This window comes from Manacus candei, unplaced genomic scaffold (genome assembly GCF_025592945.1).
Source record: "Manacus candei isolate 608988 ecotype Guabito, Panama unplaced genomic scaffold, ASM2559294v1 h1tg000003l, whole genome shotgun sequence".
Lineage (NCBI taxonomy): Eukaryota > Metazoa > Chordata > Aves > Passeriformes > Pipridae > Manacus > Manacus candei.
The window spans coordinates 7,770,153-7,793,376 of record NW_026138051.1 but is presented as its reverse complement, the minus strand read 5'-3'; the positions used below and the strand labels follow the sequence as shown (position 1 = coordinate 7,793,376).

Sequence of the window (23,224 nt, the reverse complement as noted above, 5' to 3'; positions counted from 1 at the left end):
CATCTTTTGGAACCTATTTCCATAGGATCAGAACACTTGTAAGAGGAAACACAGTGGAGGACAATCAACCATCTCCCGGGTTTGGATTTGGATTCTCTATCAAGTACAACAGTCCATCACCCCATCACCCATTACCATGGAAATGACTGGAACTTGCAAAATTCTTCTATTAAGTAAACAAAAACTTCATTTTACATTAATTAACACCCTGATTTATCAGGTAAAAAAAATAGTGATGGTATTATTTAATTGCAGCACTCTTATAAGGAACAGTCAAGTTATTGATACAATAATCAAAACAAAGTCAATGCAGTCACTTTCACATATGCCATCTAAGAATCTTTACCCTTGAATTTCTCTATTTTCACTCAGTTTCTGTAGCTAATATGAACATATTCTGTAGCTATCCAAAACACAAAACTCTTTGGTACATGAGGCAAACACACTACATGCACACATTGCAGCCAGTATTTCATTAATGACCACTTATGTCCCAAGAGATCTCTCCTGTAGAAAATATTTCTTTAAAAAAAGCATTGTTACAGAACACACTCCTCTGCACCCCCAGCATTATGTACAGAGATGTAATGATTTACAGACACACTGTAAAAATGCAGAACTTTATATCTCAAACCCCAAATACCATGTCTTTTAAAAAAAAAAAGGTTTATGGACCCCTCATAACTCTTAGCAAACATCTGTCTGCATAAAGGGAAATAAACTGCCAAAACCAGCAAAGATGCCAACAGCTTACAGGCAAACCAGAAAACACACATCCATGATGTGGAACAAGCAGTACTGCTTATTTAACTCTGAACTGAAAGGGTGCTTAATTGCTCATTAAGGCTACAGCAAGCATTGCTGAGTGAAAGCTTCCAAAGCAACAAGCCAGTGCCAAGGCCAATTCAGTACAATAATTTTATACTTATAGACAACACATCCAACTAGAAGTGATCTTTTCATAAAATGATAGAATGGTTTGGGTTGGAAGGGACCTTAAAGATCTCTTAGCTCCAACTCTTCTGCCATGGGAGCAGCAACTAGATAGGTTGCTCAAAGCCTCCAATCATACACTGCTTGTTTTCTGTAACTCAGAAATGGGAATTCTGTACTGGTAAGTAGAAAACAATACAACTACAGCCTTACACAGTAGTTCAGACAAGGAGATTAATATCTTATACATATGGGATTTGTATTTTAAATATAAATCTTCAAATAAAACAGTTCAGTGCAACAGACTTAAAGAAGGAATACTTATTTTAAAAAATACACTCAACATACTGAAGTTAAAATCTGCAGTAGAGAAACAGTATTAAAAAAAACACAAAGAAAGAAGCAGAGTAAGTATCTTTTAATCAGGTTTCAGAAATATTCTGTTAAAACCGTAACTACAGTAGGAAAGAAACTGATGTTTTCTCAGTATTGATTACTCCATTGGATATTTACTAAGTTTTTGTAGAGTTGAGTTTTTGGATTTCTTTAATATTTTACTGAGAGGTTTTAGAAAAGACAGCCTCTTGTTAGCAAAACCTATTTAGATTCTTGTTTTCAATGTATAATTTCTATAAGTCATAAAGGATAGTCATAACATAATGTGTGTTCTTAAGACCTCTCAGGGTCTGTTTAAGAGAGAGAACACCAAGCACTGAGTATTTTCAGCTTTATCTCACCCTACATAAATGGTAAAATGACTGCCTACACAGTAACACTGAAGCAAAGTGTTAAGTAGTAGCAAGATGAGCCAGTGCCACTGAGCTCTCTTTGACTTGCCATTTTTACACTTCTGCCGTGTTGAACATTAACTCAGTTGTGATGAAATTGTGAAACATAATCAATGGGCACATCTAGGAGATCAAGTAGCAGACCAGAAATCAGAAACTCTGGAATTTCAGACATAGCTCCATCACCAATTTATACTTGGTCTCTAAAACATTTTAAATTCTAGTCCCACTGAAGTAATTATGAGATACGGCCAGTCATCGTAACTGAAGTAATGAGAGGACACATTGTTCTCTCAGTCTGTAAAATGTGAACAAAAAATACTCCTAGCCAAATGGAGAGGACTGTTTTCCTACAATCAAAGCCCTGAAATAATGATAAATTAAGCAGCGTTATTCTTTGTAACATTTTTCAGATTAAGATCATTTAAAAATTAAATGCATACCATTTAGACCTCATGAATCATATTGAAATAATGTCCTGCCTGTTCCAATTAACATCAACACCAATCCTCAGAATTTCCTATCCCAATTAAGAAAGTAAACATTTACCTATTCCTAAGCCATTCCTGCAGAGCAAAAACGTTGCATATCTTCATACGTGACTACCAGCACATGTGTGAGCAACCAGGTGATTTCTTCAGTTTTGAAAAACTACCATTTTAAGTTACGATGCCACTTCAAATGAGTAATAATAGATCTTTGCTACAGCTTTTCTCACATGACACTGCTTTTATAGAACTCTGAATACATTTCAATCGGTTTTTTACACATAAGCCATCAATACAATATGTTAATTTACGTTCACATCTGACTACTTGAAAAGTTAAGAGAAGTAATTTGCAATTTTCTCTTTTACTATTTATATGTGTCATTCAAATATTTAAAATTTGGCAACCAGAAGGAACTTTTCTCTTTAAAAGAAAGGATTTTTACTTAAGTATATGAAATTCAGTTTTCTGTGGGGGTTTTTTTTGTTTGTTTTGTTTCTTTTAAAGATCAGACATTCAGAGGAAAAAACCTATCAAAAATGTGTTAATCAGAAAACTTCTAATCATTCCTTGAAACAAAACTATGATGTAACCAAAAAAAAGGGGTGACCCCCATAAAGGTTCCTAAATCTCCAAGCAGTTAAGAGATTTGAGTTCTTTAAAACAAGACAAAATCCCCAAAACACACAGTTGTATTAAAACTACATTAAAAACTTCTGGTGATTTTATATCATCAAAATCTGGTATCTACAGAGAAAATAGCAATCAGTTTATTAAGAAGACTGCATTTAATTTGAGAAGAAGTATTTTGAAGTTAGCCCATAGCATTGCAAGTCATATATAAAATAAGCTTTGAAAAGAAACTATGGACAAGAAAGAAGGAAAGCTATTGGGCTGTGCCTCACCTTCTGATGTATAGCTCTTCCCCTACTACAGTTTATCTTGCTATTTGTGATTCACAAAGTGTTCTTTACAACACCAGGAATTCCATATTTCAAATATAAAATTGCTCTAGGTGAAGCTCCACAATTAACAGCTGAAATACAGGCATTAGGAGCAGTGAGGTTTTGTTACTGCAAAACCATTTAGAGACACGGTGGATGTTTGGGATGCTTGCCCCACCACACGGACAGTTGGTATTTATTTCCATAGTACAGTGATCTGACTCGTTAATTATCAGAGAAGCATCAGCACAATCAAGATGGGTATCTACAACCTCTGGATATTGTGACCACAATCAATGAATGACTATCACTAAGATAGTTACTATACAGGCTCAAAAGCCAGCATATATTTAAGCCAAATAAAGAAAGAGGGAGGGAGTTCTTGCCGCTGATTTCAGAATTAGAACGTGCAAACCCCAGATCTGCTAAAGGTAAACGTGTTGACATTCAACACGGTAAGATCACACAGTTAGTACAGAAGCAGGGACCTCACTGTGTGCCACAATCATATCCATAGCGAGCCTAAGCATTCATCAAGCTTAAAGCGCCAGTCACGAGCTACAGCTGTAAGGCATTTTAGGGGAAAAACAGCTGGAAGCAGCACAGCAGCGTTACGGCTGTATGTACACACGCCTCGGCTAAAGGTAGAGATTATATATCCCACAGCCAGTGGAAGGAGAACACACCAAACACCCGTTTAACAGATTACGCCTGAGGACCGGTCAGCGACAAGGCTGCTCCATCCTCCCGTGGGGAGCGAGCGCGGTGCCGCTGCCCCGGCAGAGCCGCCTCACCCCTGCGCGCTCCGGGGATGCGGCCCGGGCGCTCCCGCAGCGCCAGCGCGGAGCCGGAGCCCAGCGCGGCGCCGGGGCGGCCCCCGGCAGCGCCCCGCCTTTCCCCGCCGGGAGCCGCGCCCCGCGGAGAGCCGCGCACTCGGCCCCCGCCGCCCCGCTCCGACCGGCAGCGGGCACGGGGAGCAGCTGCCGCCCGCGGCGATGGCAGGGCGGACAGGGCGGGCAGAGCGCCGCTCCGCGCCGACCCAGCGCCGACCCACCGCGCCCGGCGCGCCGCAACCGCGGGCGAACGAGACCCCCTATGGGCGAGCCGGGGGGCCGGTGCCTGAGCCCCGAGCGCGGCTCCGCACAAGGCATCGCTGCTGGGCGACAGCGCCAGCTCCGGCTCCCCGCACCCGCGGCGGCACCGCCAGCCCGCACGGTGCCCGCACGGTGCCCGCACGCACCGCCCCGCAGCCAGGCAGCCGCCCGCCGGCACCCTCCGCCCGCACAGCGCACACGGAGCCGCACGTACACACCCAGTGTCAGCCACAAAAATCCCTCCGGGAGCGTCCGGCGGCTCCCGCTCCGGCGGGGCACGGCACCCCCGGGCGCGCCCCTCGCCGCACCCCGCGGAAAGCGAAGTTCGGGCGCCCGCGGCGCCGCTCCCGCCTCCCCGGCAAACTTACCGAGCGCGGCCACCGGCTGAACTTTCAGCAGCGCCCCGGCTCAGCCCCGCCGACGGCTTCGCCCATCGCCTTTAGGTGCGGGTGCGGTGTCCGCGCCCCGCTCCCGGGCGGCTGCGGCGCGGGCCGATATAAATCCACATCCCCGCTGCCGGCGGCTCCCCCGCAGCCCGCCCCGGCCCCTCCGCCCCGCCGGGGGGGACGCGCCGGCTCCTGCAGCCGCGGCTCGACCCGCAGCCCCGGGCGGCGGGCGGTGCGGAGCCGAGGCGCGATGGGCACGCGGGGCCAGGCTCGGCGCAGCACCGGCGCTGCTGCCGCCGCCGCTGCTCTCCGGCGGGTGTAGTGTCAGCGGCGCCGCTCGCTCGCAGGGTGGGAATTTTTTTTTTTTTTTTCCTCCTCTTTTTTTTTTTTTTTTTTTTTTTTCCCCCTTTTCGGCTCCTCCGCTGTTAATGAGCATGCCCGGGAGAGCCGCGCAGGCGCCTTGCCCGCCGCCGCGCCTCGAGCCGCCTCGCGCCGAGCGGAGGGGCGAGGGCTGAGAGGGAGCGGGATGAGGGGCTGTGGGGCTGTGGGGTGGCCGGGCTGGCGCTGCCCCCAGGGTGGAGGTGGGCAGGGCGGGAGGGAGCGGGCGGGCGGCAGGGGCTGAGCCGCCCGCGGTGGAAGCTTTGGGCAGAGTTCGGCAAGTGCACGCCCGAGGGAGAGGAGCTGCCCCTGCCCCTTCCCCTGCCCCGCCGCCCGCCCCGGGGGAGAGGGGGGAAAAGGAGGAAAAAAAAGCGGCGCTCTGCGTTGGGAAGGAGCGCAGAACACCTCCTTCTAAATAATTTACCTTGCTGAGGCAGAAAGGCTGATAGTGGAATCAAGGCTTGGGAGAGAGATGCTGGTTTATAGAAGGTGCTTCCACAGCTTTCGCGATCTGAGCTTATTAAGGTGGGGGTCTCCTGTGGCCACCGTTACCAGTCCTGGGTCTTGATAGAGGGGAACTTCATCTGCTGGCGATGATCTCTATAGTTTCATCATTTATACACTGTGTATCCTGAGGCAGACATACAAAGGCATAAAGGTGATTACCACCTGCTCTTTTCATAACATCTAATTCTGCGTCTGCAGTTATTTGTAAAGATTTTTTTTTGTGCTGAAGAGTCCAAGGAGCTGGCAAAGGTGTGCTCCTGAGGCTGGACCCGGCTCATCAGGCTGTCTCCATCCTGGTTTCTGTTCACATGCGTACTGCATACACATATCTATCAATTCCTTAAAATCACTGCGGTTATTTACATTATTTAGCTTGTGCACTCAGCCACAGGAAAACACTGGGGAAAGAAAGTGTAATTCTCTATTGCTGTTATTTCTTTATAAGTTTCTGCATAGACCACCTAAAGTGGAGTGTTGTTTTTTTTGTTTTTAACTCTGTACATACATACCCAGGACATATTTCCTTTAGACAGTTAGTTTATGCTGTTTACAAAAGTATTTGAGAAAATGACATCTTGAAGATGCCTATATAATATCTTGCAGTGCATAAATAAAAAATAATAAATTAGGTAATGCCATCTGTTATTCTAATATACAGCTGCTATACATAACTTTTCTGTCATTTTCAACATTTGTTCTTTGAGACATCCCTGCCCTGAGCTCTAGCAGAAATAAAATCCAGATGCCCCACCCAAAAAATCTTATTGAGTAATTTTTTTCTTGGTTCTTCAGGTAGAAACACAGATAAGGTTTTGATATTTAAAGCTACTTCCCAACAATGGGATCAGTTTGTAGGGAGCAAAGGAAAAAAGAAAATTCCTTACTGAACGGCATTGCAAAGGTGATACAGGAACTGGCCCAAAATACAACTTCTTTTCCAAAACATGTATATTAGCATCTGTAAAAGTATGAAGCAAGGGAGGTGTGTCCCCAGTTTACATAGACTGCAACGCAATTCTGAAATCACTGGGAGGTTTTAGTAATTCCAAAGTCAGCCTCTTTAAAAAAAAAAGGGGTGGGAGGGATGGGAAGATTGGAAGAAGGATAAGGAACCAAAAAGATGATACAGTTTTCAAATCTGCTGCTTCCATGAGTGCCAGAGCACTGGCTTTGTATCTTCCTTTCTAGACCTTAGGTATTTAGTTCCATTTAGTCTACTAATTTCTTAAGACTCAATTTTACAATGAACATGTTGGTCTAGTTCTTTAGCATGAAATCATCTTTCATCAATATCCTGGAAATCTAAATCTGCCTCTCCCTAAAGAAAGCACAACTGTAAAGATCCAAGGTAAATACAGAGCCCTTTAGGAAGTCCATTCTACCTTCCTTGGAGTAACTCCATACTATGCAGCAAAAGTCATGAGCTATTGGTTATACATTACTTTCATAGGAAGCCTAGAGAGGCCCGAACAAACCAAACTATGTCTCATGAATCTTGAAGCCATTCAACAAACTTCATCTTTAACTGTTTCTAAAAATTAATTATTTTAAGCCAAAACAGTCCTCTGTCAAAAGTTTGTCTCAAATTTCTGTGACTTAGCCCTAGCAGGTGGAATAATTCTTCAGCAGTATAGATCAGTCATGAACTATTCTGAGCCTAAAGTAAAAAATAATTTTTTCTTTCCGGGAGACATGGTTGTTTTGGTTCTTCTCTCTCTGGATAGAATTTAACATTTGCTTTTCATTAGAACAAAAATTACATATCACAGATTGAACATGGAAATAACTCAAAACCAAAGAAAGAAAAAGGTGGAGAATTAAGTCGATATGTTACTCATGGAAACACAAACCAAGATAACCAACCAGTCTAAATTCTGGGTTTTATGATAGTACCAAAGTCAAGTAAATATTGCCCTGCTGTTAGCAGGCAAAGATCACACATTGTTATTAATTCTTCTGTTTGGAATACTGTGGAATTGCCTGTTGCAGTCATTAACGTATAGGAGTCATAAAATGATGGTAGCCTCATCAAAGAGAGGCATAAAGAGATAACCAGTGGAGGTGGACATTCAGTCCTACCTGTGTCCCTTCAGCAACTGCTGAGATAAATGAACCAAAGTGGATAAACTCAGCAGTGGAAAATTGTTGGCAGACATCAAGTGGAGTGTCTGTTATAGATGTTTATTCCAGATACGCTCCCTAGTGAATTGGAGTTAGGGAAACTTAAAAGGTCTGCTTGGAGTAAAGGGCAGATACTACGTATTATTCCTTGAGAAAGATGTGTGAGGTGTGGAACTTCAGGTGTGTTATATGCAAGCTCTAAAAGAACCGGGAGCAGAGGTCAATCAGAGATGAGACCCATTGGATAATGAGAGTATTTCTGTAAGAAGAACTGCTCCAGTGGAAGGAACAGATACAGATATAGAGTTTTCCAAGAATCAGAACTAGTATATTTATAACTGGAAACAAGAACCCTTAAGCACATCAAACCTAAATGTACCAAATATCAAAAGTGCTTTTAGCAAACAGAGTTCTGACCCTCAGATATCTCAGCCAAGCCTGCTAAACTAGTTTAGAAAGAAGCAACAGGTAAAATATTACTAGGTACGCTGGTGTCAAGTGGAATTTTCTTACACATGTAGGTTTATATAGTATTGCAGCTCCCTGCACTGAAGATTTTTCTCTTGTAAGTAGCCAAGAATGGTATCTCGAGTGCACAGTTGCAATACTCGTCATTGCAGCACTGATGTTAAGGACTTGTTTGACACCTTTTGGCTTCCTCAAGTTCAGAAGAGCCTCCTGACTGAGTCATTGTCTTTAACTGGTAACTGAGTTATGCTGAAGCACTGTTTTTAAATTATTCTCATGCCTCCTGTGGGAATAGAGATCATTGCCTGCATTGCAACAATCTCTGCTGAGACCTGAGACACAGCTGCTGGTCTCACTGCTGAATAGGATCTTTTCAACTCACCTGGGGTAGGATATCACCACACTCATCACAGTTCTGTCAGCCATTTTTCCAAGAATGATGCTGAAAATTTCTCTTTTTTCCTCTTATTCTTTGAATCAGATGAAGTCCTCTAAAACCTCTCTGAAATTTTGGAGAATTTTCCTAGTTTACTAGACTGCTTTACTAGAGGCAAGAAATCAGCCCAATCCCAGTGCTGACTATGCTTTCTAACATAGTTTGCTTGAAATGCGAGCTCTGACTTCATAGAATCATAGAATGGTTTGTGTCAGATGGGACAAATTATAAGGACATTTGAGACATTGTCAGACTCCAAAAGGACACCGTTGAGCAAGACCTCTTGTGTACGTCAACATGGGATCCCAACTATAATCCAAAAGTTTGAATATTTTTTTAAAACCCCAGGTTTACACATGATAAAACTAATGAGACTGATCCATCATTCAGAGTTTACACAGTGCTTTTGGAATGTTGCCGTTTTTTAAAATGATACCTTGCATCTGTCTGATGGAGGTGCATATGAGGGGTGGATGTAAAACATGATCAAAACAGAAGTCTAAAGGTACCCGATGTAAATTCTCTGTGATGATGCACAGATCATTACACCAACTGAAATGTAAAGGAGAATTGGGATAATTTTTTATAACACTTATATTATGTCATTATATATTTTTCTAGTTATGTTCCTGCTGAAAAGACAATTGATACATTCCACTCAAATGACACACAGGCACAGTCTTGCCCTTGGTCTGAGAATATTCAGATTTGTAAAAGAAGGTGAAAGTGAGTTATGAAACACCAGTCAGAAATTTTTACTTTCTGGACAAAAAGAAGGGGCCAGGCAGTAGGAAAAGTTGCTGTCCTATTTCCCACTCAGAGAGAGAAGCTGCATTTCATGAATCTAGGCTAAATACGCCTGGATATAGAAAACTGTATATGAAATTGCTCTCTCATATTATTACCAGTTCCTGGCAAGAGCAGGTTTTGCCCCAGACTTTCTACCAGAAACTGTGCATCGTGTAGTAGAGCTAAAAGAGAAGTAATTTTAATTTCTGATGGGATCTCTCTTTCCAGAAACTGTACTCCCAGAACCAAAAGGCTAAAGACAAGTCAATATTTTGAAAAAGAAATGAAAACTGATGTATTTTCATAGTCAACTTGGTGAAAAATGTACCAGAAATAGATTTGTTTACAGAACAGTTTCTACCATGCAAAAGAACTAGGGAAAAAACACTGCCTTGTAGCATGTTTACAGGCTATGAAAAAGTAATCCAAACATGATCCTGACTCTCTCTCAAGGCTCTCCATCACTGCATGGCGCTGGTCTCCTTTGCTCCCTTTTTCCATTTTCAAAGAAAACAGGGGGTTTTTATATTGTCATGTCTCACATCCAGAAAGAACTCCTGTAAATAACTGCAAATCTTCTTTCAAAATTCACCTCTAAACTGTCTTGTTCCAAGATGCTTCCCCAAAAACCTGGCAAAAGTTGGGCTGTTCATGTGCTGTGACTGCTGTCTAACACATTGACCAAAAATGCAAGCAAGTTTCCTGGTAATTTCCCATCTACCGCGATATATTGATTATTCTAAACTTACAGCACCGAAAAATATGCATCTTTTCCACAAATATGGTCCCTTCGTTAATATGCCATGGGGAGAACAGGGAAGCCCTGCAGTTTCCATGGCTGGAGAGGGGTGTTTCTGACAGATTTTCCTATCTCATGAACACAAGGTGGTGCTGATGCTCCTGGCACCACTGCTGATTCACCACTTCCCCAGCAAGCCTCACTTGGGTGATGGTAGCTGATGTGTAGTGGTGTACCAGATATTTCATTTGCCTTAAATTAATTACAAGAAATACTGTATATTAGGATTAAACATTTCGTTTAAAATTAAACGCTTGTTTTTTGGTTTGATAAACTGAAAAAAAATCAATTTCCAACTGACATAGAGAAATATATTCTTTATTATTTTGGTGTGAACCCCAAATAAAAATGAATTCTAGGTCATGACTGAAAAGGAAAAAAGCCTTAAGAGCATCCGTATATTTTCAGTTCTTAGGAAAAAAATGAAGTAACTCACCCAAACTCACGTGGAAGAAACATGCAAAATGTATAAATAACTATACTCCCAGGTAATTGAAAAGAGCTGGAGGTTGAAAAGATTAGTTTAAATGCTTTCCTGCTCTTAGAGGGAAGTTCTTGGGTACTTCAGAAAGGTGTAGCTAGGCTAGAAGATTAAAGAAACCTTTTAGTAAGAAAGATGACTATTAAAAAAAATTGTTGAAAAATATTCAATGAAAATGTTTATTCCAGAATATGAATGCATGCAAAAAGAGGTTTGAGTCTATCAACTTGCCCATTAGAGTGGAACTAAGGCAAAGCACTTTTGAAGAGAGATTAAACTTCCAAATAGCAGGGATCATTTCTTTCCTAAATGAAATAATAAACTTCTCATTGCATTGAAAGCTGACACTGAAGAAGATAAGGAACATAAAAAACAAAGGCATGTTTGACAGAGTATTTTGGATCCATTGTTTCATCAATCTCATGGTTAGCCTACAGTTTAATTTATTGCATAAGAAGGAAATCATAATAAGGATCTTTTTTCCAAATACACTGCATAGACATAAATTCCTTTCTTCCATATTTCTCTTTTAGGTTCATCTGATAAATATATAATTATTGTGTCAGGAAGAAATTTTGACTCAGAATGCAATATTTTTTGAGGCACTTGTAAATGAACATACTTTATGAAGGATAATCTACCCAGCCTGCTTCTCCCTTTTCCTGTTCCCTTATATTACATAATACTCCCCTGTGTTCTTGCTGCTTTTCTTCTTTCTTGTATTTTTGCTGATCTCTGTTGCTTATGTATTTACTTTTCCCTTAGGAAAGTATACAAAAACAAGACCTAAATATCTTAATCTCTTCAGCTTAATTAGACATGAAAGTAACTCTGGCCTCATTAAGAAATGTCCTAAAGCAACAGGTAGAATGGAATAAGAGGAGTTTGAAATCTGATCCTGAGATCAGCTTGTCAGACAGTCCTAGTTATTAAAGAAGCCTGGGAAATAGCTACTGTAGAGAAAAACTAAATGCTTAGTATAAATCTCAGTGGAAGAGATGACTAATTAGAGATAATTATACACAGATTTCTTGCATTAAAAGTGCTTTAAAACATAAACATTCAAATTTTACTTAGACTCCCAAGTGCTTCCTAGGAGGCAAGGTTGCAAAAAAAATGTCTTTTAAATTATGTCGAATGCTTTTAAACCAAATGGTTTCTAAGAAGCATCTCACTGAAAATTTTGATGCCTTGAATTTTCCTGTTCACCTTCAGTTTAGTAAGAAACTGCAATAAAATTTATGGCCTAAGCTAGTATTCTAATTGCCCTATAACAAAGGTAATCAAGTGTCTTGCAGGACTAATTTGTTACCGTTCTCTAGCGACTTGAAAACCTGTACCCAAAATTCATTTGGTAGGAAGACACTGAACTGTCTTCAGAACTGAGATTGAAACTGTCGGGAAATTGATAGGGACATAAAAAAGGATGCTGTGCTAAAAACATGTGTTATCTATGAGATGGAAAACAAAACAACAAACAAAATCAAAACAGACACTCAACCCAAACAAACCTAAACAAACCCAAGAACCTACAACTTAGGACACGATCTATTAGCAAATTTCTGGAGTACTTATTGAAAATTATGTAAGTTAGCATAGAAGATTGTCAGAGATCTCCATCCTTTAGTATCACTTATGCTGGAGCAAAGAGAGAATTTCAAATTCTTACAGTGGAAGTCCATTTTTCTTCTAGCTCTGTATGTGTTATCAAAATCTATCAAATGTCTCCCATTAAAACTTCAGGTCAATACTATACTGTGAAACTTTTTAATGTGGGTTTTTTTGAGACTGTAACTTAGGACACCATAATTTTCACAAATGTTTTTGAGAACTTCATAGTTATCATGTAGGTGTTCAGGAAAATTTGTATTTACTGAAGTCCTCCTTATTCAAGATTCATTGAGAAGAATTACAAGTTTTTAATCTTTTAAAATATTGTCAATTTATACAGTTCCTTTTGGAAAAACACGAACACACAGATATCATCCATCCATCCATGTAGGTATCTGTCAGAATTTTTATCTTATTTATTGCACATTCACATCAAAAGAACATGTAATGCCTCTGTTAACAACCTGAACAATAGGCAGAGCGTACACTTGGCAAGTTTGAGGAAAAAAGGCAACAGGCACACACTTGAACATGGGAAATACCAACTTAGATATTAGGAGAAAAGTTTTCCCCACGGAAATATTAGAACAGGTTGCCTAGATAGCTTATGAGTTGGGAATATTTAAACTTGAAAGGTCCAGGCTCCAAGTGGGGTTTAGACCAAAAATTTCTTGAGATCCCCTGCAGCTTGTTTTATAATTCTGTGATCGATCATGTTTTTCATTACACCAAAAGAAAACAGGATAAAAATACTTTCATATAAAACACTCACAGTCACTCTATTTATAACGAACTATTCCTTTTAATTGATTCAGCCCATTCTTCCAACAAGATAATAGTACTGAATAGCCACAGAAAATACAAACATTTTTTCAGCACTTAAACTCTGAAAAGTAGAGTTTACATCATTATTGTCCTTCCAGCCCATTACTGTCTTCTAGTTAGGGTCATTGCTACCAGCTTATATTGAAAGATCAGTGACTCTGAGTAGGTAAAGAGCTAGAATATGTTACTTGTCATAACAATAGTGAAAGTTTAATCACTGTGAAAACTTTTAGAAGGAGAAGTTCCTTAACTATACAAATCTCAGTTTTATAACTAGAATTTGTACTTTGCTCCTAGGCATGCCAATAGTTTGAAGCTAGTAATAGCACATGCACAAGGTTGATGTTCTCACTATTTATCTTATTTTCACTTGCTTACCATCAGAACATACTGACAGTGATGTTGGGGATAGAGAGTCAACTAAAGCAAAGAGTGCGGACACCTGTGATCACAGAAAACACACTGCAGTGCAAGTAAATACTGCAGGTGGCTATAAAAATGTCAGGAAAACGCAATGAATTTGCAAGATTTGTCTTGCCAGTAAAAGGTGGAATAAGTAGAATATTGTGGCCACTTTTGTTCTATGTTCAACTGTTTTCTTAAGCAGAAAAGAATCTTTTTGAGCCAGTCTTTAGGACAGAATGGAATTAGACAGCTCTTATTTATCAGACAGACAGTAATAATCTGTAATTGGAAGGTGTCTGACTATGACAGTGTTCTAGCACATAATTACAAAAATATTCTCATAATTATTAATGCAGTTTGAGGGTACCAGTTACAGAAGGCTGGATCCCCCATTCCATAGTACATTTTTAACTAAAAGTTATATGATGAAAATGTTAGTATTCAAGGCTGCCAGCTCTTCTCTGCTAATTTACATTTATATTCTTAATGTCTCGATCGAGCCTAGGGAAATTTAAAACTCTATTTCATTTATGCTAACTTCTACAGAAATCCCAATATGCACAGAAGTTCCTAGACTGCAAGGCTAGTCAGATGAGAATGCAGAAGCTAAACGTAATTGCTTGGTGGTTATGATAGTTAAATATGTACTGTCAGTTTTGACTCTTGAAATCCCTATAGACATAAACCTACTGTTCTAAAAAATATGAAGTAGCAGAGTAATGACTTAAAATATCTGTAAAACAAACAGTGTGAGTTTACAGTGTTTCTGCAGATACATTTGAAATAGTTACAGAACAACAACACTGTGTTTGGCTTTTTCAGGAGAAGTTTCTTTGAAGAGTTAGATAATTTGATCTCTCTTTTTTTCAGCTTTTGAATGGATTGCAAATTACAAATACATGTGCAGCCATTTTAACAGTCCAGATTGGGTCGTGTTCTGGCAGGCTTTTGTGAAGTGCTGCAGTTTTACAATGCTAATGCAGCATTAATGTGCACCCATTTACTGGCTGTCATCAGCTCTGAGCAGAAGATTCTGATGCAACTTCTTTAAAAATAACCCATTAAGAAATCTGGATGCAGAAATCTTGATCTCCTGCAGAAATTCCTCCATACATATATACACACACATATCTGACTGGGCAATGATGGGCTTAGGATGAGTAAAAGTTGATAATTTTGTTACACAGTGATTTAGTGCCTTAAGTCTGCCTGCAATTTCTGCCAGGCACGTTACTCCACACCTGAAATTCTGACCTGCCTCAACCCTATGGAAGCTCTGTAATGCATATCCATTAAAAAATAAATAAAGCATATTTGGTTTAAGTGATCAGAAAATTCTGTTCCTATGCATCTTGCGCAGGTAAAACTCCACCAGTACGAGACAGTAGAGAATCAGATTGAGAATAAATAAATTAAAAGTGATTATGAAATATGCATGGGGCATTTACATAAAACCATATTTTCTGCAAGGTAATATCTTATGGAATTTATAATACAGTATATCACCAAAGAGAGAAACTGGAGAAAAGGTTAATAGCTGGACTCATTATAAATCCAGATATATATAATTCAGCCTCCTAAACATCATCACACTCTTGCACTTTGCGTGAGAAGTTATAAGGGAAATACTCTTTTGGAACATATTGGTCTTTTCTGTTATATTTATTAGTGTACCAGTATTTAATTCATTATTTATAGGTTTCTGACACACATCTCATTTGTTTGATACATGGTTTTTATCAGTAGTTCTTTGTAGACAAGCAAATACTTCAAGAAAGCAGAATACAATGTAAATCTGTAATAGCCTTTGGGAAGATGTATTAAGGATGTAAACCTGACTAAATAACATATGAAGATATGGGACAGTATGTCTACATATGCTACACTTGAGGTAAATTTTAATGTTTCTGTTGTTCATCCTAACTGCAAAATCTCTAATTTTAATTTTCACTGAACAGCTATGGATAAGAAACACCATCACCCGAATGTGAATGGGAACAAAACTACCAGAGAGTTCCCTCACAGTTCTTTCACCTAAGGCTTCTTTATGTTGTTTCTATGTTGGATGGGAAGAGGAGAATCAGTTTGAAACAATCTAACATAATATTTGGTATAAAAACTAATGACTGGATGAAAGCTCTGTTTATAAATGAGTGAATTTTGTGCAATTAAGATGTTTGCAAACTGATAAGCCCACATATATGTGTATATATATACACAAAAATAATAGGAAGCTGTAACATCATGTAGAATTATTTCTACACATCTTGTGGTCTACTAATGGAAAGTACATATAGTATAGCAACTCCTATAGCTTTGAATTGTAGAATTTGGGAAGATGGGACCTTAAGCCCATACACTATTTAAAACAAGCTAATATCTGGCTGTGGAAATGCATAGGAAAGATTTCTTGTGTGAGAATAAATCAGATTTGTCAATCTAAGTAGAAAAATATAGAAATACTATGAGTCATGAGTAGAAATAATAATGACATATAGGCAGAGTTGAAAGATAAATGGAAAAGTGCAGTAATACTCCTTGAAACTGTGCTTTACCATGCAACATAGCTAAACAGTGTGCATCTGGCCAAATTTGTACAGCTGAAGATTATAATGCTCAGATTTAAATGCATTATTTTTTTCCCCCCTTTCAAAGATCTTGCTTTACTATAACTGCCACAATTCTCAATTGTTTGATAATTTTACATAAGTTGTCACAGAAAGGTAATTTTTTTTTCAAAGACCCCATCAGAGATAAATATTCTTTTGCTAGATAACCTATCAAACGCAGAAGAGTGGTAATGGAGAACAAAAAATTACAGACCTTTATTTATTCTCAAAACTAGTAAAAGTGACAACTAGCCAAGCCTCTCATAACTGCAAAAAAATGCAATGGCTTTTAACCTACTGGATTCACTACTGATATTTTCTGATTTCTGTTCCCTCAGTCCTTGCTGAAGATAAAAGCAGGAGGACCAGAACTGATGGAATGTGAGGGTCAAAGGAGTTACTGCAGTGAGTTCTGATAGAATCAATTTTTGCAAAGGGGAAACAGGAAAAAAGTCTGACCTACCTCACAGCTACTGCTTCATTACTGACTGATGGTGGGGGCTCAGGCAAGTTAAGACTTGTATGTCACTGTTTGGGAATCACTAACTTAGGAATCAAACAGCAACTTAGATCTCTTCAAATTTAGTTCTACTCCCAGTTTGGCAACTAGACCATGTGCCAGACCTCATTTTTTCATCTGTTAGAATAACACTGACCTTTACAAAGAACATTACTCTCTGTTAATGAAAAGTATGTCATGAGAGTGCAAAAGTATTGTTATTGTGTGGAAGAACAGAAGAGAAAAACCTAATAACTTCACAAATGTAGAAAATAACTTCTGATATTTAGCTACATGAAGATATGTAAATAATGTTTAGTGTAAAGATTCTTTTAAACCAATATGCAGTTCTTTTTAAAAGCAATTGAGAGCAATCTATTTTCAAGAAATTCAAATTTTTACTTTCAAATGTGACAAAAAAACCCGTCAAAAACCAATCAAACAAAACCAAACTTTGCTTTGGCTGATAATCTCAAACAGGCCTCCTGTAAATACAAGCACTAAATCTTTATCTCATTACCTCTTTCCTTGTTAGAAGCTAAATGATACTTCTTTCCATTGTAAGAGGAATGAAGAGTATGCATTTTCTGAGCTGCTGAAGCTTGTTATTGAAATTAAGCTTTATGACACTGCTGTTTTCCATACTTGGACCCAGTCTATTGGATTTGTGCGGCTGCTCCCAGAAACAAGAAGGGCAAATGTCAATGCATTTTCAAAAGTAAAGGCAAGGAACAGGTTGTTAAATGGGCTGAGTTAAGCAATCTCCTCGAAAGGACACCTACTAATAAAAGTAGTATTGCGGAAGAGCTTGTCCTAATGTGCTCCTCCGTTTCTGTGACAGCACAGCCCAAGCTCGACAATGTCATTTCCTTTTACATTTAATACCTTTGCATCGCCGTGGTTTTCAGTAAGATTGATTCCTTTAAAAAGGCTGGATGGCAAGGAACGTCTCAACCCCTTCACTCATCTTTACATAAAAGAATGTGTATTTCAGTGTTTATGAAGTGGTGAGAAAGTACTGCTTCTATTTTCCAAAGAATTCTTGTCAATTTTCCTTTCCATGTGTTATAAACCATATTAATGTGAATGCCTTCTGAAGTTACTCAGTCAAAAAAGTAATTCATTTCAGTAGAACGATTTCGGAGGCACATCACTGCCCTGTAGACTTTCATCATATTCCTTTCTTCACATGAAAAATGAGTACATTTCTAAACCACAATTTTAAATATTGAATAAGGCTACTGATATCAATAAGTTTGATTATTCAAGACATAAGCTTACAAAGTGTTGAACACTATTATTATCAAGGTACAAAGCAAGAGTGTGCAGCCTTTTCAATGAAACATGCAGCACTTTGGAGGATTGAACCCTAAAGAAAGAGGATTAACAGTTTACAGGAATTAATGTAGAGACAGAAGCCAAGATATTACATAAGCCCAATATCTGGCCTTTTAGGTTATTTAGATATCTTAATTTAGAAAGATATATTTAATTTATATTAAAAATGCACTCAAGCATAAATCAATAATTTTTATCAATTTAGTCATGTATCACATCTATTTCATAATGTTCATTTTCCCTTGGATCAAGGAGTTGGCAGCTCTGGATATTTAACACTTCATTAACACACAGTATTAGCGTGTAATAACAGGTTATACTGACAACAATATGCACTTTGCAATTTGACAACATTTGTTTAGAATTAGCAACAGAGGCTGAGCTAGGAAACAATTACATTATAGATGGCATGGCAGGGAAACCCAGTTTTTTTTGTCCTTTATTAATAAATTAATGTATATAATTTAGAGTCCTGAAGAGCTTATATGTTACCTTCATATTTTTACATGAATGCTATGGAAGTAGATGACAATGGAAATTAGATATATGATTACAGCCCTCGTTATCTCTGCAGTTTGTATTTTACTGTGTGCTAATTCTAGAGAAAAAAAAGAGTTTAGTTCTGTATCCACTCAGTTTTCCAGTCGAAGTTTATCTTTAAAAGTCAAATGAAATTCTGATGGGGAATGGGCAAATATTTATCTTTCTACCATATATGTATCATCTTGGTACATTAATGTTATAACTAAAAAATAAGCACTTTGATAAATGACAAATGCAGTTGTTTGTAAATTAGGATTTCTGTTCTGGAAGTTGATTTTAACAAACTTAATATGTGCTTTGATTATTACAGTTCTTTATCTGCTTCTTTATTTCAGTCAAGTTTTCTTCTTCAAGGATTACAAGCTTTGAGATGGACTATTTGCCTGGGGTATTCTGATTCATCTTATTCTAGTGTGTTTTCCTACTCAGACAGTTGTCATGAATTTAAAATTTGTTTTCTTTTCATCAAGAGCTTTTTCTTTCCATGAGGTATAATTTTATTTACTTTTTGCTTTTCTTTTGCCCTTTCTTTCTGGTTCTTTTTGATAACTCATTTAAAGGAAGCAGCATTTTATTTAATGCTGTTGTAAACCATCACTGAATGTATTACTACAGTGTAAATTATTCCACTTTCAAGAAACACTAGAGGAATTGTAATCATACAGATTCTGTAAAGCCAATGGAATAAATTGATTGAATGACAGAAAACAATATCCTCTCATTTCACTAATCTAGAGCCTACAAATTAGATAGATAACTTCTGTAAGCAGTGATGAGCCTTGTTTGCAGGTAAGTACTTAAGGGCCAATAGAAAGCAGGTAAATCTCTGAAAACCTCATTTTAAATTGTTTGCCTGGGCTGGTTTATGCTTTATTTGGAGTTGCTTCAATTTGTATATCTGAGAAAGCAAGACACTGAAAAGTGGTTCCTTAAATAACACTGTGGCATTTTATATCCTGCCACAGTGATTCCAGACTACGCTACTTTACTGTAAAAATTGAAAAACAAATGGTACCTGTTTGTCAGGGTCAAAATTAATATTGAGGTCCAAAGATCAAGGTCTCAAAACATCATAATCTAGTCAAAGACTGCCAAATAAGAAAATTACATAATTTAATTTTTTTGTAATCCCGTTGTTTTAAAATTATATGATCAATTTTATCTCCCCTTAAGGAACATATAGAGAAGAAAATGTTTTGTAATTAAAAAGTTTAAGGTAGGGTCTGGCTTTTTATGTTCCTAATGTGAGAAGTACTAAGGATCTACTTCAGCAGGAAACTGCAGAACGGCAAATGAAGGCCCAAGTTTAGAGAAGAGATTATAAAAATGTCTTTGTATCTTGGATTTTCATCCTCTGAGTTTCTTTATTTTGCCTTGAATTCTGACCTTTGTGTAGCTATCCAGTTATGAATTAACTGCAATTGGAAAGAATTCATCAAGAATCGACAATTACATTTCTAATCCAATATACAGAATAAAATTCAGTTCAGTCTCCAGTTTTTTTGGCCTAACTGGGAGAAACACAGCAAGAAAATTATTTTTGTCACTGAAATATGCACAGGGAGCAGTATTGCTGAGTAAGCAAACATCAAATTTGTAATGACCTGGATACGTTCCTAGATTGATAAACGGTGCATAATAAACTGTACAGCTCACCAAAACAATGGTGACTTTTTAAGTCACATTCTTGCATGTGTCACAGTTTCCCTTTAGCTTTTGAACAAAAGTTTGTCTTGCAGTTTGCACTCCTCTTGAAAAATAATGCTGACCTGCAGTATCCTCAGAACAGAGACATTTAACCTGTGTATTGCTCATGCTTTCTACTGCTGCTGAGGATCTACAATAGCTCTGTTAAGTTCTTTACAAGCCTAAGTACTATTTACTCCATATTTTCAAAGGGTTCCTCTATCTGGTATGATATACTAAAGAAAAGGCATAACAAGCAAAGGTTTATACTGGCAGCTATCCATAGGAAAATATATGCTGTTTTATTCTTTAATTTTCTACAGGTGTTGATCTGCTTATTACAAGATTTCTTACTATTATTCTCTGAGAGCTGTTTAAAGAAGACATCCACAAGCTGTTAAAATCCATTACCACATAGATAGAGACTCTCAATAGCGTGTCTTTAGGTTTTTAGGCTACATTAGAATAGGAAATCAGTACAAAAAAAAAAAAAAAGGAGTCCCCTTCTTCCTAAGGGTGAACATTGATTCTCATCTTTGATCGTGAGAGCATGTTTCAGTTTATGGTTGGGAGATAGGCTCATTTTCTTTTAGTCCTGATAGAAGCTATCCATCTCTGCTCTGGGAGCCACACATCTGCACCTTCAGACAGAATGCTCTGTCAATTGGTTAAGGCAGCTGTGATGGAAATTTTTATCCAGAGGACATTTCAAATACAGAGAAGCAGCACCATGCTGACACCAGACATAAGTGCGACTGAAGCCATGCAGCTGGCATAACCAATGTGCCTTCCACTACCTCTAGCCATGGCAAGACAACAGCTCAAATAACAACAGTCCTGTCCATAGAAGCTGCTTCTCAGAGTTGAAATGGACTGCATTCATATTCTTTTTCTACTGTGTGGTAGGGAATAACTGACCTGTAAATCAAATAGTTTGGATTGTACCGTGCAAAGACAATTAGTAATTCTTGTCAGTGATCTTCAGCAATAGTCAAAAAACATGTAATTCTCATTGCAGGTACCACAGCTGAGCACAGCCTACTGCATCACAGCAATGCTTGGTGATGTAGATTTCCACATCATTAATAGCAGAGTAACTACTGTTAAGTGAAGGCTTAATTAACAGCTTTGAGAAGGAGGCAAGGATATAAAAAGGGACAGTGAGAAACTTTATCCTGTTTTTAAATAATGACACTTGAAGGTCATGGCATTGTAACACTGAGAAAACTCCAATGCCACTTCTGCTCCCCAAGCAAGCACACCTTCTGGTGTTGTGAATACAGGCTTCCCACAGTACTAAAATTTTAGATTACTATATCATCTGAGATATGCTTCAATCTATAAATATAAATAAGTCCTTTAGCTTGATATAGCACCAATGAATATTGAGAAGTGAATATCTTTCCATTACTATACTCAGTTTATTCCTTTTTGTTATCTAAGAATTCTGATCTGTGGTCCTTTGCCCTTGCTGAATGGATGTTCCAGTATTCACAGCATTTTGATAACTCGTATTTTGAAATCTGTTACATCTATTTCTCCTCCCACCTAAATTTGTCCTCCGCATGGAAAATATAACACTGCAACCCTGAGTTAAAAGATGAACATATTGAATTGCTGTTTTGCAGCAATGTATTTTCACAGCGTTACCTGTGGTTGGCCTATGAGTCAACCCAAATGAAGGCCCCCTTTTACTGTGCCCTGAGCACAGTAGAAGAGTATCCTGGGACTTAAGACAATCTCAAGAAAACCCCACATACACGTATGAGATGTACAATTAACACACCATTTGATGTCTTGTTTTGTATTTATTGTTCAGAGAAATGGATCTCTGTGGATAGGCGTGAAAATCACACGACTGACAAGATTCAGCACAGGACACATACAGTGGAATCTCCACCCCCTTCCCTGCTATCATTCCACCTACACCTCCACGTTCTCCCTCATGTGCTTTCTCACCTCTCGCCCATCCCAGCAGCCCACACAATGTGTTTCACAGATCACTAACATGGAAGCAAGATGAAGATGTCCTCACATGCAAAAAACCCCCAGATGGGTTTTTTTTGCATGTGAGGACATCATCTTGCTTCATGTCTGCAGCACGTGCTTTAGCCTCTCTCCCAGGCCCTCTCAGCCATGTATTTCCATCCATCAGATCACAAGATACTTCAGAGACTGTGCTGTAGTGTATAATACAATGGCTAATATGCTTCCATTTGATTCAATGATTTTGGAAGGTGCAGGATTTGGTCACAACGGTTCGTTAGATTCCAACTTTACAATACTAAAAATATCAGCTGTACAGAAGAGGTTACAGAGAAATAATGAATGACTTGATTAGTTTTCAAACTATTTGAAAAATTATGCTTCCACTAACACCTCCTAATCTGCATATCAGATTTTTCTAGAAGCCTTCAGATTTTGCTGATATCAGGAGGATAAGATGAAGAACACCCAATATCAGGAAAATTTCTGCGAAACAGACTGATCTTAAGGATATTTCACAAAGGCAAAAATTAGTTTATTTTTTTATACATTGTCTGAATACAAAATGTTTTGTTAAAGACACTTATTTTGAGTCCAACTCACAATAGCTCAGATAGGCTACCGAGACTTACCTTTAATTATTTTATTCAACTACATCTCAACATTATCTTACTTTATCCTTAGCTGACTGCAAGTTTTCTGTATTCTTTTTAACTCCATCTGTCTACTAATAGCGTCATGTCTGTTTTCAGGTCTTGAAGCTTGCTGTTAATGGAGAATTTTTCTGGCCATTCTGTACAGTATTTTCCATTTTAGTGGTAATGCTATTGATCTAAGAGTTTCCATCATGCACTAAAAAGTATTACTGGTATAGATTTCTGTTTCTTTATAAAGATCCATAATAATGTGCCAAAAAATTCTCGCAGTCATGGAAAAATTAACACGACCATGTTCCTAAAGCAAAAGAGAAAGTAATTCTAGAAGTGCTAAAGTAACACAAGTTATAAGAAATCTTATTAAAATATTACTGAAGTATTAGTACAAGAGTTTAAATAAGCTGTGAGTAGCTATTTTAAGACATAACTAAGGGATATTTTTAGACATCCAGCC

General features: G+C 38.5%; 1 protein-coding gene across 5 annotated transcripts in view; it reads right to left on the bottom strand.

The window, feature by feature from the left end:
- TENM1 (teneurin transmembrane protein 1) overlaps positions 1-23,224 on the bottom strand; it is a 548,864-nt gene that overhangs the window by 307,834 nt on the left and 217,806 nt on the right. For 3 of the 5 annotated variants that reach the window (XM_051792676.1, XM_051792710.1, XM_051792701.1), the window contains exon 1: positions 4,616-4,698. The gene's annotated coding sequence lies outside the window, so the exon portion shown is untranslated. Of the gene's footprint in view, positions 1-4,615; positions 4,699-5,435; positions 5,657-23,224 lie in introns of those variants that run through there. The other 2 variants (XM_051792682.1, XM_051792691.1) reach the window with 2 other exon arrangements.